We start from the raw sequence: 17,253 nt of genomic DNA, 5'->3' as shown, positions 1-17,253 counted from the left end.
ATATGAAGGAGAACTCTGACAGTGTTACAATCATTTTTGATGGTGTCACAGACCTCTCTTCTTCAGTGGTGTGGAAAATTGTAGAGAATGACCTACTACCTGATGCCAAGGTCATCGTCACCTGCAGACCAGATGATGAGGACCTTTTTTCGGATGACTTTCTCAGAGTGGAAGTGAAAGGCTTTAGTGAGCAGAGCGTCAAAACATACTTATCTCCATTGCTAGGTGAAGAACAGGAGAAGGTGTTGAGCAACGTGGAGTTGTTAACTCTTTGCCACGTCCCAATGTATGCACTGATGGTGGCTGCCTGCTTTTCATCTCAGACACCAGAAGACTCTCCACAGCCAAACAGTATAACTGAAATCTACATCAATATCGTTCGTTTCTGTCTTCAAATGAACAGCAACAAAACAACAAACAAACATCTGAACTCCTTCATCAGCAACAAGAGTGAGGAAATACTGTCTTTGGCTGAGGTGGCTTTTCATGCAACTGAAGGAAAAACTGTGAACCTGACAGAACTTCACTGTGAAGACAGCTGTGTCCTTTCCTTCCTGAAACCACTTTTTCTTAAAGTCGGCCCCACTAAGACAGTAACCACATATGCATTTCTTCACTACACAATGCAGGAGTTTTTTGCAGCACTGTGGCTCCTGAAGAATCCAGATAAGATCAAGGATGTTTTTCAGCAGTGCCTCACTGAGGAGATGAAACACATGAAACATCTGATCCCTTTCATGTGTTGGTTGTTGACTGAGAAGAGCCCCAGTTTGATGAAGTGTCTGATTCCAGCTGAGCAGCTCAAGAAAACATCTGAGTGGTTCTTTGAGGAAATGATGAGCACATTTTGTCCTTGTCTGTGTAAGAAAGATGAGGCTGATACTGAGGACAGTGGGCTTGATGTGGACATGCTGTTTTTCTGCCAGTGCTTGTATGAGTCCCAGTGTCCTGAAGCATGCGTCTACTTTTTGGACAAACTGGACTACGATCTTGATCTCAGTGAAGAGAGTCTCAGTCCTTACTCCTGCTGTGCTGTGGCCTACGTGGTCACTCAGTCGAAGGACAGAAAAGTATCCCTGAACCTCGAGGACGTCGTGGTATCACAGCAAGGAATGAGACGACTATCTGGATGCCTTCAACATGTCCAATGGTATGTATGAGCACTTGTCAAATTACTTCTGAGGTGACAACATACACCCATCAGCCAAAACATTAATGCCACTGACAGGTGAAGTGATTAACATTGATCATGTTGTTACAATGCAATGCTCTGCTGGGAAAACCTTGGGTCCAGGCTTTGCTTTGGTTGGCACTTCACACACACTGCCCATCCAACACTGTTGCAGGCCGAGTACACCTCCCCATTGCAACTGCACTCCCAAGTGGCATTGGCTGGGCAGCAGGGCAATGTGCCCTCCCACACTGCAAAATCTGCTTTGAATGGCCCAAAGACCCTCAGGCCTCTACCTGGTCTCCAAATTTCCTAGGTCCAAGGTTTTCCTGAATGAACATTGCATTGTAACAAGATGATCAGTGTTATTCACTTCACCTGTCAGTGACTTTAATGATTTTGTTAATTGGTGTATCTAGTAGAACTGAATTGTTCTTCTCCCTTTGCAACAACTTATTCTATTTATGAATCCAAGAAGTAAAGACAAAATAGGATGACCCCATGACCCTAATGATGGCTGGAAAAATGTTAAGGGAAACTACTTCTAGGGGTGAAACGCTACATGTATCTATTCTGAACCAATATGGTGTGATGCATGCAGTCACATGACGAACAACATGTCATATGGCGAGAGTGCATGTCAGTGGGCAAGAGTATAACCGTTCTGATCACACTCCAATCCAGTAAGTAGTGTTAATGCTCCTGAAAGCTGTTTTATATAAGCCCTTAAACAACAAAGCAGAAGAAGAAGACACAAACAGAAAAAAGAAGAAAAAACTGTTGTTTGTTATGGGCGAGTCCAGATGAGACACTGGAGCTATAGGACCTGTCTGCTTCCTTCAAATCAGATGTGTGGGAAGGCTTCAGAGAGCGAGTGATGGATCAGATAATGGTGGTGTGTCGGTGCATTTCCACAGTTCTTTGCAAGTGGAAGCACGTCAACATGTTAAATTAGATGCCATCACACAAATCTGTCGCCAGAAAGAGGCACATACAGTCCAACACTGTAACCCTGCTGTTTCTAAGCAGCCTCAAGATGTGAAAGCAGACAGGACCAAAAACAGTTCTGAAAAAATGATCATCTATATCATATTTATACTTGTTTTTTGATAAGCAGCTGTTTGCAGAAAATAAATGAAAATAATCCTTTTCTTCCCCGTTTTACTGAATTGGTACTGAACCATTACTCCTGTACCACCAAGGTACGTGCTGAACCATGACTTCTGTGTATCGTTACACCTCTAGGTACCTCTGCTGTAGCTTCTTTAAACTGAACAGCCTTTTGTTATCATACTTCACTGTTGCACTACCCTGCTACTTTTATAATGAGGAAATGGTGTCTCACTGTTGTTTAAATTATAGGTGTGACCTTCTGCGGCTACAGCTGTGGGAGATTTTCCTACTCAGTGAAGGGCAGATGGACCACATTAACTTACTCGGCCTTGATGGAAATCAGTTGCACCTTCCAGTTGTGGGTAAAAGGCGGCTGTTTGAAAGAGCAGTTAAAGTCATGCAGAAGATGACGTCGAAGGTTAACGTCTGCCTCCACTGGGATAAATCAACTGGCATCTGCCAAAGTCTGTGCGACTCCCTCTTTGAGGCGTTGCCATACCTCAGCTCACTCAGGTATGTAGCTTTTGTTTTGTGTGATAATGATTCCACATTAATGTTTATCCTTCTGTAAAACTGTCAGTGTAGGAATGAGTACCAACCATGTCTTGCTCTCTTGTCCGGAAGGTGGCCAAATAGCACTGGATAGTTAGGCTAAACATTGGGGAGGGAAAATCAGAATGTTTACTTGTTCTGTTTTTCATATTTGCATTAACTGTTGTGGACTTGAACATGAAACACGTTTCACAAAAACAAGATTCACAGTGCAACTCATGGCTCGATCAAAGAGCTTGATTGACTGATTGAGCTTGCTGGGTTTGTAATATTGTTCATTCATCAATCAGAGGCTTTAACCCGCCCCCTGACTTTTGATGAAGGAAATTGACAGATCTGTTTATTTTGTTGCAGCAAGTTACACAACAGATCAATAAAAGTATGAATACATATATGAATAAGTAAATAGATAAATGTCAAATATATATTTCATGTCTCAATTATTTAGTAAATGTATTTATGGTGACAATTAAGCATTACATTTCATAATTATTTATTCATTTAAGCATTTTGACTAAGAGAAAGTCAGCTGCACAGACCAGGGTTGAACTATACACACACGTTTATTGTTACAGATGACAGGATGTTTTATTTTAAATCTGATTTCCTTAATTCTTTCATCATTCAATTTTTTATTTATCAGTATTTTTGTGTCCCTCCCAAACTTGTATTTGTGTTGCTTTTGGGTGAGCTCAGGTCCTTTTTGGCTCCCCTCTCTCACCTGTAATTTAAACAGTGGCAAATACATTAAAGCCTGTTCACCGTTTAACAATCAGTAGTTGGCTGACTAACTAAGTATTGCATCTATATAGACACCGTGAACCTTAAAGTTAAAATAAACGTCTAAATATTGGTTCTAATTGTTCTCCACAGTTATATGTGGATGACACAGTTATATACACATCTGATTCTGATGTAACTCAGATTTACTGCTCTGTTTAATCAGGACTTTCTTTTGTTCAAAAATGTTTGTTTTTTCAAAACAATCTCATTTTCACTAAGATGAAGTCTTCTATGTTCTTTATGAGACATGATCTCAATCATGAATCTGCTGAGTTGGCTATTCATTTTACTGATGTGCCTCCACTGAACAAAATAGTTTGATTCAGAATTTATTTTTATGCCTCATATTGATTGTATTAGAAATAAAAATATGTGCTAGTCTCAACACTATTTTTGTATGAATGTATTGTTTTACTCTCCAAGTAAGTAAACAAATTGTCCAACAGCTTTTATAACAAGTTTATCCTCTTCAATTTTAAAATGAATAGACGAGCAGAGTTTCTGTAGTTATGCATTGATTGGATGAAGAAGGTGTTGCATAATCTTTGATCTCTTGCATCACCACCAAGTTTGTTTTCCTTATTTTATTGTACAGTCTCAGAAATACTGCAAAAGAAAACACTGTTTGATACATCTGTTTGTTATCATGCAGCTCCAGGAGGACCTACAGAGGTCTACGACTACAGGAACAGGACCAATGCCACGGGACATCAGAGAGGGAATCAAAGCAGCTGTTACTGGATTTATGCCTGAAAGCAGCACTTCACAAAGGAGAAAGCTTTCACGATGTAGCGATTACTCTCTTCTCACTGTTTTCTGTTAACGCTGACTTAAATAACATCCTTCTGGATTTGTATCAACATGTCGTGAGCAAAGGGTTTTTTAGTGTCATTCCAAAGCTGATTCCACTTTTCCAGTCAGCTCCTGTAGTCTGGTCCATAAACCTCTCAGAGAGAAAGAGCTCCATCCTCCTGGAAGTGCTGAAACTCACATCAGAGAAGAAACAAGTGAAGCTGACAGGCTGCTCACATGAAGAGAGTGAAGTGAGGAGTTTCCTACAGTGTCTGCCTCATATCTCACAGCTCAGGTAAGTCACACTAATAATGTACATTTAGAAATACCATGTTTCTTACTTCAGATGAGGTGGAAGTAAAACATCTGGCTCACAGCAGCCTGTGTTTTGAAAAAAGTGAATGAATTAATTGGCATTAAAAAAACAACATCATGTACATAAAGACTCAGTTGTTGGTTACCAGCTAGTGTTTTGAAGAATCCAAGTAAAATATTGAAACGATCACATTATCCACATAAACATAGAGTGGTGTAGGGATGATGTAGTTTTGTAGGCTAACCCTGAAGTTAGCATCGCCCTGGTTCCCTCCACAATAAGCTTATGGGGATTTTTGCATTGTATTTTGGACTATTGCTGAAAATAAGCTGAGTGACAAACACAAGTTTCTGATACTGACACGTTTTGTTCAGCAAGATAATCTTCAGACGGACAAGTGAGTAGATGAGTCTCTGTGTTCGCTGTGATGACGTTTAATGTCCCCGACAACCTCTGTAGTCTCACTGAGACACTTGTTAGCAACCGCTAACTGTTTTTAACACACGTAAGAGCTTTGTAATTAAACTGTGGGACATTTAATGATGTATTTTATGTTGTAGAAGAAAACATGTAGATATCTTCAGTCTGTGGTAACCACACACCTTATTTCACACCTTTAACTGAAAACACATTAAAACTCTATTTTGTTACAGTGTAAAGTTTTCTAGATGACAGACTGTTTCTGAGTTGATCTATGTTACGTCCCTGTGAGGCCAGGGGATGAGGGGAGTAACATAGTTAAATAAAACCAGAGTAAAAGAAGAAGGAAAGACAGGATGTTGGAGTTTAAACACAAAAGATTCATTTACAAATGAAAATAAAAGTAATTGGGTCAACAACATACCAGTGTCTTCAAAAGGAAGATGGCGGTCATCCTACAACAGAAGAAAACACAACCAATGTCATCAATGTTTTAAAGCTGAGAGCAACTCCAGCGCTAAATGTTGGATCACTAATCAATAGAAGAAATCACCTTACTGCTCAATATTGTGGCTCATGCAAACACTACAGCCACTTGCCCCTCTGGCCCCATTGTTAGTTTACACAGAGCTTATAAGTCACCATGGCCTTATGGTGAGGGAGCTCAGGTGTGATCCTCCACTCATAGGCAAGAAGGAGGAGAGGGCGTCACCTGGAGGGAAAACTAACACCAGAACAAACAAACACAGGTGCAACACTCGACTGTAACAATCTACTTTACTGTATTATTCTCATCAGCAGGTATCTGAAGACTTTTAGCAGATAAACTCCATATCAGTGATACATGACTGTGTTTCTGTTGTTGACATCATGTCGTAACTAAATGTTCAATTCTTGTTCCAGTGTCTCTGGCAGGTTTGGAGGTGAAGTCAAGTTCTTTGTGAATCTGTTCTGTGCAGCAGCAGAGAGAGAACAGCAGACAGGAGAGAAGATACTGGAGCTGTTATCATCAGTGTGCACATATAAAAAGTTCCCTTTAGATTACATGGATGATGTATATCAGAGTGATTTCCTGCTGGATCTGTGCTCCCACCTGAAGGACTATGAGACTGAAACAGGCCTGAGTGTCCTTCCATCATTACAGTCAGTTTTCCAGTCAGCTCCTGCAGTCTGGTCCATAAACCTCTCAGAGAGAAAGAGCTCCATCCTCCTGGAAGTGCTGAAACTCACATCAGAGAAGAAACGAGTGAAGCTGACAGGCTGCTCACATGAAGAGAGTGAAGTGAGGAGTTTCCTACAGTGTCTGCCTCATATCTCACAGCTCAGGTAAGTCAGACAGATAATGGACATTTAAAAACATTTCATAGCGACTTCAGAAGAGGTTTTTTATTTTTAAAATAAATATCTCTTATAATCACCAGTGTTTCGAAAAAAGTTAATTGATTGTCAATTATAAGAAATCATCAGCTGAAGATGTAATTGTTAGTTGAATCTAATATTGTCCTGAAGTAATATGCTCATTTGATCAGCCATGTAATTGTAATATATTACACCAAATATATTTATTAATTAATTAAAGTAAATATTTTGCTTGTTAGCAGGTATTTTAAGGCTTTTAGCAGATAAACTCCATATCAGTAATACATGACTGTGTTTCTGTTGTTGACATCATGTCATAACTAAATGTTCAATTCTTGTTCCAGTGTCTCTGGCAGGTTTGGAGGTGAAGTCAAGTTCTTTGTGAATCTGTTCTGTGCAGCAGCAGAGAGAGAACAGCAGACAGGAGAGAAGATACTGGAGCTGTTATCATCAGTGTGCACATATAAAAAGTTCCCTTCAAATGACATGGATGGTGAAAAGCAGTGTGGTTTCCTGCTGGATCTGTGCTCCCACCTGAAGGACTATGAGACTGAAACAGGCCTGAGTGTCCTTCCATCATTACAGTCAGTTTTCCAGTCAGCTCCTGCAGTCTGGTCCATAAACCTCTCAGAGAGAAAGAGCTCCATCCTCCTGGAAGTGCTGAAACTCACATCAGAGAAGAAACAAGTGAAGCTGACAGGCTGCTCACATGAAGAGAGTGAAGTGAGGAGTTTCCTACAGTGGCTGCCTCATATCTCACAGCTCAGGTAAGTCAGACAGATAATGTACATTTAGAAATACCATGTTTCTTACTTCAGATGAGGTGGAAATAAAACATCTGGCTCACAGCAGCCTGTGTTTTGAATAAAGCTTCCTGTATTATTCTCATCAGCAGGTATCTGTAGACTTTTAGCAGATAAACTCCATATCAGTAATACATGACTGTGTTTCTGTTGTTGACATCATATCAAAACAACATGTTGAATTCTTGTTCCAGAACCAAATAATGTACATTTAGAAATATGTTGTAGCGACTTCAGAAGACTTTTTTATTCTCAATAAACCCAGCTCATAATCAGAGTGATTCATAAAAGGGTTTATTAATCGTCGTTTACAAAATAAATGGCTTGTAGATGACGATGTAATTATTAGTCAGCTGCTAGTATTTTCCAGATTGAGGTAATACTTTCAGCTGGTTAGTCCACAACTGTTACTGTACAGAGTTTTATATATGATGCTGTGTTTTTCTCCACACACCCCAATGTATTTATTCCTCAGTTACATAGAGTAGATCTACTTTACTGTATTATTCTCATCAGCAGGTATCTGAAGACTTTTAGCAGATAAACTCCATATCAGTGATACATGACTGTGTTTCTGTTGTTGACATCATGTCATAACTAAATGTTCAATTCTTGTTCCAGTGTCTCTGGCAGGTTTGGAGGTGAAGTCAAGTTCTTTGTGAATCTGTTCTGTGCAGCAGCAGAGAGAGAACAGCAGACAGGAGAGAAGATACTGGAGCTGTTATCATCAGTGTGCACATATAAAAAGTTCCCTTTAAATGTCATCAATTATAAAAAGCAGTGTGGTTTCCTGCTGGATCTGTGCTCCCACCTGAAGGACTATGAGACTGAAACAGGCCTGAGTGTCCTTCCATCATTACAGTCAGTTTTCCAGTCAGCTCCTGCAGTCTGGTCCATAAACCTCTCAAAGAGAAAGAGCTCCATCCTCCTGGAAGTGCTGAAACTCACATCAGAGAAGAAACAAGTGAAGCTGACAGGCTGCTCACATGAAGAGAGTGAAGTGAGGAGTTTCCTACAGTGTCTGCCTCATATCTCACAGCTCAGGTAAGTCAGTCAACAACCGTTTTTGGTAAAGGATTTTAAAACTGCACTTTACATTAATTAACTCTTTGTGTGAAGAGTTGTGTTCTAAATAACGGTCTGCCAATCTTAAATGTTGCATAAAATCTAACATAACAGACGATGTCTTTTCATATATTCCCATTGTATTTCTTTGTCATCAATATTAAATTTACACCTTGTGACTTCATCCACATTTCTTAAAATGTTCTGATAATAGTTTGGGTCCTAGTAGAACTTATGGTGCGTTCAGACCAAATGTGAAGAGAATATTGGCCTCATGTTACATGATCGAGTACGACTGCAGGATTATTAATTTTAATTAATGTTACTTGCGTGGCACCCAGCTGGGTGAATTTCACCGTCTGGAGCTGCGTCTGGCTTAAAGCAGCTTCCAGCGCTACCTGAGGTTGACCGGTGCTCAGTTCTCAGCCGCAGAGCGTCTGTCCATCTGTCTCCAGTGAGTGGTAGTTTCCTAATAGGTGTGTTAAAGTCAATAAATAGTAACTGTGACCAGCAAATAGACGTAGACTGAATGAATCTGTCTTACCACATCGGTATGAACCCTAAACAAAGAGATTTCTCTGTGATCTGACCCAATAAAAGGATCAAAAGGACGCTGAAATAACATCATCATAATGCAGCCTTGTAAAAAGCCTGAGTTCGTGCTTCGTCAGGTCTGTCAGCCAGACGACAAGCAACGAACAAAACAACTTTTAAAATGCTTGTTCTCTGAATGGAGTTTGGATCGATCAGGACTATGCTGTGCTGAGACATATTTCCATAACTTACCAGATAGTCCAACTTCCTCATTCACTTTCCTCCACATCAGCTCCTGTTGTGTCCTGTCTCGATACGAGTAGATGTGTTATCGTACAGCTCTGGGTGTACACAAACATTTGTCATTGACTTTATATGTAATCTAGACGCACAAATAATTTGCCTTGCGTTTGGTCTGAACGCCCGATTAGAGAGCAGACTTTATGGATGTGAAGTGGAAATCATAAACAACAGAAGCCGCTGCTGATACAGTGTCTGATAAACAGACTGTTAAATATGAAGTGATGCCAGAAACCGGAGACAGAGGTCCCACTGCAGCACAGCAACACAAAAGTAGACTTAAATATCAGAGTTGGAAAGTAACTACAGTGAGTACATTTACTCAAGTAATATACTGAGGTCCAAACTTATACTTGATTATTTCCATTGTATTCTTGGTTATGTTGCCACGCTGCTACTCTTTGCCTCACTAAATGTATTTGACAGATATATTTGCTTGTTACTTTGCAGTGTAAGATTTTAAATACACATATGATGTTTCCAAAATGTAAACCTTTATTATAGATTAAATAACCAAACAATAGTTAAACTAAAGTAGTTAATATCAGCTTCACCAGGACCAGCTACAGCATTTTGATGCTTTGATTCATAATGAATTCTTGATTCAGTAAATGGAAATGTGTCGTGTATCATAACTGATGCTGTTGTTTCACTGAGTATATTTATATTTTGTGAATATATTTCACACTTAGAACTCACACACGATGTAAAATTACATCAAGTACAAGCACTAAAAATACCAAACATGCAGTGATTTTAGAAACAGGATCAGTTTCTGTGAGTCAGTAAAAGTTAAACTGTGATGTTCAGCCTGCTCTGATGAAAGAAGCATTTTAAATTTAAATGTAAGTTTATACTGAACTGTGTTGTTATTTATTGAGACGAGATCTAATCATCACAAATGTTTCCTTCTCTTTAGTTTTGTTCCTGATCGGACAAAACCTTCAGAAGGAATCAGGTTATTTGGGAATCTGTTCTGTGCAGCAGCAGAGAGAGAACAGCAGACAGGAGAGAAGATACTGGAGCTGTTATCATCAGTGTGCACATATGAAAACTTCCCTTTTTATATGAAATGGTGTGATTTCCTGCTGGATCTGTACTCTTATGACCCTGAAACAGGCCTGAGTGTCCTTCCATCATTACAGTCAGTTTTCCAGTCAGCTCCTGCAGTCTGGTCCATAAACCTCTCAGAGAGAAAGAGCTCCATCCTCCTGGAAGTGCTGAAACTCACATCAGAGAAGAAACAAGTGAAGCTGACAGGCTGCTCACATGAAGAGAGTGAAGTGAGGAGTTTCCTACAGTGTCTGCCTCATATCTCACAGCTCAGGTAAGTCACACTAATAATGGACATTTAAAAATATTTTGTAGCGACTTCAGAAGAGTTTTTTCTCTTAATAAATCCAGCTCATAATCAGAGTGATTCAGAAATCAATGTTTATGAATCATCATTTACAAAACAAGAAGCACGTTGTCAAGTTCTCCTCCAGTTCAATTTCCAAAGGACACAGTGACAACTCAAATTTGTGACTCAATCTTTTATTTTCCTTTTGGCTTTGTCAGTCGATTGGTCTTTTCAGTTAATTAGTGGTTGTAAACCATTGGCGTCTTTAGACTGAACCTTTGAGTGAACTTGCCGCTTCTTCTCTCTGAAGTTTGTTTCTCTGAATGACTGAGATCCTCCATGTCATCACAGGTGCTCCAAATCAGTCACAATGACTGATGATCAAGTAACCAGCAGCCAGTTTGCTGCTGCTGGTGCACTCTGGGAAGTGTAGTTGACCCATTCCTGAGATTCAGCTCAACACCTCCCACTTGAGCTCCTGGTTTTTTCAAACCCAGAGAGGTCACACAAGCCCTTTACACCTCTGCTTGTTCTTCAGTGGGAAGTAGAATGACAAGGCGTCTGACATCTCTATGAAGAATTGTGGCTGGGATTTTGGTTTGGAGCCTCTTGGTTCTTTCACTGTTTGCTTTTGTGGGATTCTTGTGCCAGCAATGTAGACACCCATGCTTCACATGGTAAAACTGGCACTGCTGTCTTATCTTCGTTGAACATCTGAATTCTGCCTCCACAAACTAGCAGTCCAGAGTTCACATCTTTGTATACTGCCAGTCTGCTTAGAGTTGTGTCTGAAAAAGCTGTATCTTCTTGAGCTGCGAGGAAGAGGTCTTTGAGTGCATCTTCATGTTTTTTGACAGTCAGCACAGCTTGCTTGGGTGATGTTACCTCCCACTTTGACTGTTTCGGGGTCCGGCACTTCCTCTTCAGCCACTGCTTGGCAGCTAGACAAACCCAGGCAATGACTCTCACCAGTTTGGACAGGCTACTGAATCTTCTCACTTCCACAAGATCTTTAACCCAACCAGTGGGCTTCCTTCTTAGAAGAAGAATTGGGTTTACCACAGGTTTTTCCTCTTGAGTTTCACTCTTTGGACTTTCCTGAGTGGCTTGTAGGTTTTCTTTCTGCTGACTCCTTCTGGCTTGAGCTCTTGTTAATGCACCTGAGAATGCCTTCCTCTGGAGCTTGTTTACAGTCTCCCTGGCATGAGCTGCAACCTCTCCAGCTGATTTTATAGGCCACTCCTCCACTGGCCACATCAGGAACTCTGGTCCATTTTGCCATGTGGAATTCTCCTTTAAATCTTCAGGAGCGCCCCCTCTTGTTATGATGTCAGCTATGTTCAGGTCTCCACGGATCCACCACCAGTCTTGCACTGGTCCAGCCTTCTGGATTTCACCCACTCTATTTGCAAAGAAGGTTTTGTACCCATAACTGACTCTTTGAATGGCTCCCAAGACTGTTTGACTGTCAAGTAGATGGAACCATCTCTCGATCTTCATTCGAGCATGCTTTTCCACATACTTCCTGATCCTGGCTGCGAAGACAGCGCCACAGATCTCAGCTTTTACAGCTTCTCCCTTCTGATCCAGGGGTGTCAGCTTGGCTTTTGATTCAACAAATCGAACCTCAGTGCCTTGACTTGTCTCCCATCTTAAGTACATCACAGCTCCATAGGTTTTGTCACTTCCATCAGAGAATGTGATGCCCCAAGGTTTCCCTTTCCAGCCAGCTGGTGTGAGGCTCCTGTGGAATTTCACCTGTCCAAGCTGCACATATTCTTCAAAAAGCTGTATGGCTTCTTCTCTGAGGCTTTCTGAGAGAGGTTGGTCCCAGGTTTCTTGGGTTAGTTTCCCACCCCCTCCCTCTTGGAATGCTTTTCTAACAAGAATTGCTCCCTTCTGTTTGGCAGGTGTAACTAAGCCAATTGGGTCGTACAGTCCAGCTACTTGGCTTAAGAGAGCCCTCCTAGTCAGTGGATTAGGTGTCTCAGTTCTCACCTCCTCCTTGAGAAGATCTTTTCCAACTCTCATCTTCTTCTTCCTTTTGGAAAAGTTAACTGAGGTTAACATGTAGAGCTTGTCTTCATCCATTTGGTAACCGATGCCCAAGGCTTTGTTGTCTTCGTCCCTCATTTGATTTGGAAGAATTAAGGTTCTACCTTGTTTCTTTGTTCGAACCTCCGTCTCCACTCCTTGCCTCCCACTTTGCCCTGACCTGACCCATGCTTTGAGGAAGAAACCTCCAGCTTTCAAGATCTCTTCAACACTTGCTGTGATTTTGTCAAGTCTATTTAGGTCATTGTGGGAGGTTAAGAGGTCATCCACATAACTGTCCTCTTCAATGACTCTGCGTTCATCCTCCAAGTGAATAAAGTTAGGCAGGCGTGCTGTTTCCCTCATAGCCAACTGAGCAATGCAACCAGCAGGTCTGTCCCCAATGTTGACTCTGGTAATTGCATATTCACTTATCTTTTCATCTGGGCTGTCCCTCCAGAGGAACCTGTGAAGATGCATCTCACGCTCCTCCAGCCATACAGAGTTGTACATCTTTTTGATGTCTCCTAGAGCTGCATGCATCCCTTCTCTGAACCTCAGCAGAACAGCTCTGATAGGGTTGAGAACGTCTGGTCCCTTCAGAAGATGATCATTCATACTCACGCCTTTGTATTTCTGGCTACTATTCCATACAATACGAACTGGTGTTGTCACCGAATGAGGGTTTGGCGCCACCAGGTGGCTTACGTACCACACTGGTCCATTCCACTTGTCCATGATGTTGTTGTTGAGTTTTATGGCTGCGCCTCGTTCGACCATCTCATGGATCTGGGTAGCATATGCGACTTTCCAGTCTGGCTCTCTGCTTAGTTGCTTTTCCATCCTTAAGAAACAAGACTGGACTGCACCTTTGTTGTTTGGGAGAGAGGCTGGATCTACTGTCCAAGGATACTTTGCATCCCAATGTGGAGCTGGTGTATGAGCATCCCCCTTCTTGTAGGTGAGGCCTCCTTTAATGATCTCAAGCTCCCTCTCCTCTGCCAGGGTCATTTCTTTTCCTCCTGGTGGACAGTTTCCACATCGGCATCCTCCACATCTTGGCTCACATGCAGCCCCGATGCTGTCCCAGTGCCACCACTCAAGGAACTCCCGGTTACTGGCAGCTGTAAATTTGGTCTGAGCCATATTCTCCTGCTGTAGCTGGGCTGTGTCAGTTCTTGGACTTGTGATTTCTTGATATTTGACAGCTGCTGTCCTCATGGAGCGAGCAAAGTGTGTTTTGGACTCATATGCTGCAACCTCCACTTCTTCAAACAAGTCGGGATGTGCTCCACCCACTGTCTTCCCCAATGGACCCTCCCACAAGACAAGGTCTCCGATGATTTTTATCCTCTGGGGAGCGAGTCTTCCCTCTCGGTGGCTAATGAGAAGTTCGATCTCTTCTGGCCTTTCCAATTCTTTAAGTTTGACTTCTGGGAAGAATTTTTTCAACTTCTCAGGTTCAATTACTTGATGCACTCTGGCTATTTCATCCAAGCCGTAGCAGACCATTTCATGAGCTCTCTCTGTTCCTTTAGGAGTCTTGACTCTGACTTTGAGGAGATACCTTTGTGTGTTCACCTCCATGGTCATTCCACCAACCCCATGCACAACTAAAGTTATTTTCTCACTTCTTAACCTCAGTCTTTCAGCAGCCTTATGGGTGATGTAGTTTGTATCTGACGCAAGGTCAATTAAAGTCCCAATTTTCTGCCCTGCGTTTGCAGTGACTTGCATCAACATCATGACAACAGGAAGTTCACAGAGCCCATTTCTCTGCAGTAGCTCAGACTGGCCTGAAGCATCAAGTGACGCTGCAGTTTTGTTGGTGTTGGTGAAAGCCTTTCTACATCGATCTGCCATTTCTGGGGAAAGTTCAGACAAGATCTCTTCTTGTTCCTCCGTTAGTTTGCTTTCACCTTTGCCGTCTTTTCCACTCTTTCTCTCTTCCCCTCTTTTGACTTCTCCTTTCGGGCAGAGGAAAAAATGATGGTCTGGGGCACCACCTCCCCTTTTACAGTCTTTATTTCTGCATAGGAAAGTGTCTCTGCAGTATCCATCTTCATCATGGCATCCAAGACATTTTCTGCATGCTCCCAGCTTTCTCAATACAGCTTTCTTTTCAGGTAGCTTAAGTCTTTTGAACTTTCTACAGAAGAAGATTTTGTTGTTGTGCCCACTATCACCACAGACACCACATACATCATCAAGCTCTTCTTTCTTTGTGGTTTTTGTTGAGGCAATCTTTCTGTCATACTTCTTGTCTGAACGATCTGATTTCTCCATCTTCTCCACAGTTCTGAGCTGTTCAAGTCTCTCTAGTATTTCTTCTTGACTTTTCAGGAACTTCAGGAGCATGTTAAAGTGGTTGTCTGATGTGACATTGTTTCTGGGTTCAACCATGAACATCAACCAGTCTCTTTTAATAAAGTCAGGCAACTTGCTTTCAATGGATCTAATTACCAGTGGGTTCTTTATGGCTCCAGAGTTTCCTAACTCTGTGAGATCTGCTAGGGCCTTCTCCACTGACTGTATGAGGTCAATGACCTTTCTTGGCTGGTTCCCCTTCACATGTGGCATCTTCTCCAGCTCTTCAAGGATTTCCACAGTGATGGTTGACTTGTTGCCATATCGGTTCTCTAGGACTCTGAATAGGTCATTGGCAGTGGTGTAGGTTGAAAGTCTGAGGTCTTTTGAGATTTTGTCATCCACACTCTCCAAGAGTTGAATTTTCTTAACTTCAGTTGATCCGGATGGCTCTCCCTGCTTTTGCAGGCTTTCCCAGTCTTTCCTCCATCTGTGATATTCTCTCTTGCTTCCATTGAAGATAGGTAGAGTGGTTGGCTTGATTCTTACTATTGGTGTGGATGTTGCCGGTTGGGGTGGTAGTTTCACTCCTGTGCCTTGCTCTTTGATCGTCCGTGCAGTGGCAAATTCAGCTTTCCTTAATTCAAGCCTGTAGTAGGATGCTCTTACGTCCTTGACTCTTCCATCTAATTCATCCTTTAATTCCACAGGGATCCATCTCTCCCATGTTAACATTGCTGAGATGGCCTCTTTTATTCTCTTGTCCAAGAGAGCGAGGTGCACTTCATAGCCCTCTAAATTGGCACTTTCCACAGGTACATCAGCTGCTTTATCATTGGCTTTTTCTGCTTCCAGGATTGCCACAAGAAGTTCACTTTTCCCATACCTTGACCACAGGTTTGTTTGAACAATGTCTCTTATTTCTGCCAACTTTGTTTCGCCTTCTTTTACAGACCTATCAATGTCGGCCTCTTGCTGTTCATCAAGACCTGCTTCTTCATCCTCAGTCTTAATGTCAGCCTCCAGTCCAATCCTGTAGTCCTCATTGGCATTGAGCATCTTTCTGAAACAGTCTGAAAGCTTAGTGAATTCCTCCTTTAACTCCACTTGAAGCATGCTGCTTGCTCCTCTTGAAATGAAGTTGGCTTGTCTGGTGAAGCTGCTTTTTGCAGTGGTCCTCTCCTTTTTGAGCTGCTGGACCGACTTCCCCAGGGCATCTTCCGCCATCTTGACTTCCTCTGCATCAACAGCTTATTTCTGGATCTGAAGCCGTTTATCTTCAGGGCCAGGCCGCTCCGCGTGGTTTACAACTGTCAAGTTCTCCTCCAGTTCAATTTCCAAAGGACACAGGGACAACTCAAATTTGTGACTCAATCTTTTATTTTCCTTTTGGCTTTGTCAGTCGATTGGTCTTTTCAGTTAATTAGTGGTTGTAAACCATTGGCGTCTTTAGACTGAACCTTTGAGTGAACTTGCCGCTTCTTCTCTCTGAAGTTTGTTTCTCTGAATGACTGAGATCCGCCATGTCATCACAGGTGCTCCAAATCAGTCACAATGACTGATGATCAAGTAACCAGCAGCCACTTTGCTGCTGCTGGTGCACTCTGGGAAGTGTAGTTGACCCATTCCTGAGATTCAGCTCAACACACGTAGATAATGATGCAAGTATTAGTTACAAGCTAATATTTTCCTGATTGAGTTGAAACTTTCTGGGACTTCATAAATATGCACCTCTCGTGGCATTAAACAGAGATATGTGGCAGGACTCGTGTGAAGTCAGATGGAAAATTAGCATGTTGAGCTTGTGGAACAGGCGGTTGAGCTGCCAACTAGTAGAACAGCCAGTAAAATATCTGACTGGGATTTGTCTGTTAACAGTGAATGGGCCAGTGGAGTACTTGATTTATTAGAAGAGTTCAGATTGGAAGAAAAGTACCTCCACAAAGTAAATGTGGAAGTGGAGGAAGCCGGGCTCAATGCTCACAGTCATGGCCTCTGAGCAAGACACAACTAAGAACTTATTGTTTATTTAAGAAAGAGCAACGATGTGAAAAATATGTTAAGTACAATTTGTCTAAAAGTCAGAGATCACTATGTGTGAAGTTAAGATGTGGTATATTACCACCGCACATTGAAACAGGAAGATACAGAGGTGTGCCAGAAGATGAAGGACCTGTGAATACTGTGACCTGAATGAGGTGGAGAATGAAATGCATTTTATTTTATATCATGATTTATGACAAATATTGTTTAAAGAGGTTAATGTTGTGATGTAGATCTGATAGGTATTGAGGATGGAGCTCTAACTGAAAACCTCTTTGATTATGTTTTTACATCCTCTGAATATGTCTCCAAAGCAGAG

At 41.7% G+C, this 17,253-nt stretch overlaps 1 long non-coding RNA gene across 1 annotated transcript; it reads left to right on the top strand.

Annotated features, from left to right (window-relative positions):
• The first annotated feature begins 1,065 nt into the window (after positions 1 to 1,065).
• On the top strand, positions 1,066 to 4,385 carry LOC141020377 (uncharacterized). The gene is made up of 3 exons (XR_012180834.1): positions 1,066 to 1,150; positions 2,534 to 2,797; positions 4,272 to 4,385. It is a non-coding gene; the product is annotated as an uncharacterized lncRNA (long non-coding RNA).
• Positions 4,386 to 17,253: the final 12,868 nt, after the last annotated feature.

This window comes from Pagrus major, chromosome 24 (genome assembly GCF_040436345.1).
Source record: "Pagrus major chromosome 24, Pma_NU_1.0".
Classification (NCBI taxonomy): domain Eukaryota; kingdom Metazoa; phylum Chordata; class Actinopteri; order Spariformes; family Sparidae; genus Pagrus; species Pagrus major.
The sequence above is the reverse complement of the archived record's forward strand: the minus strand, read 5'-3'. Positions and strand labels throughout refer to the sequence as shown.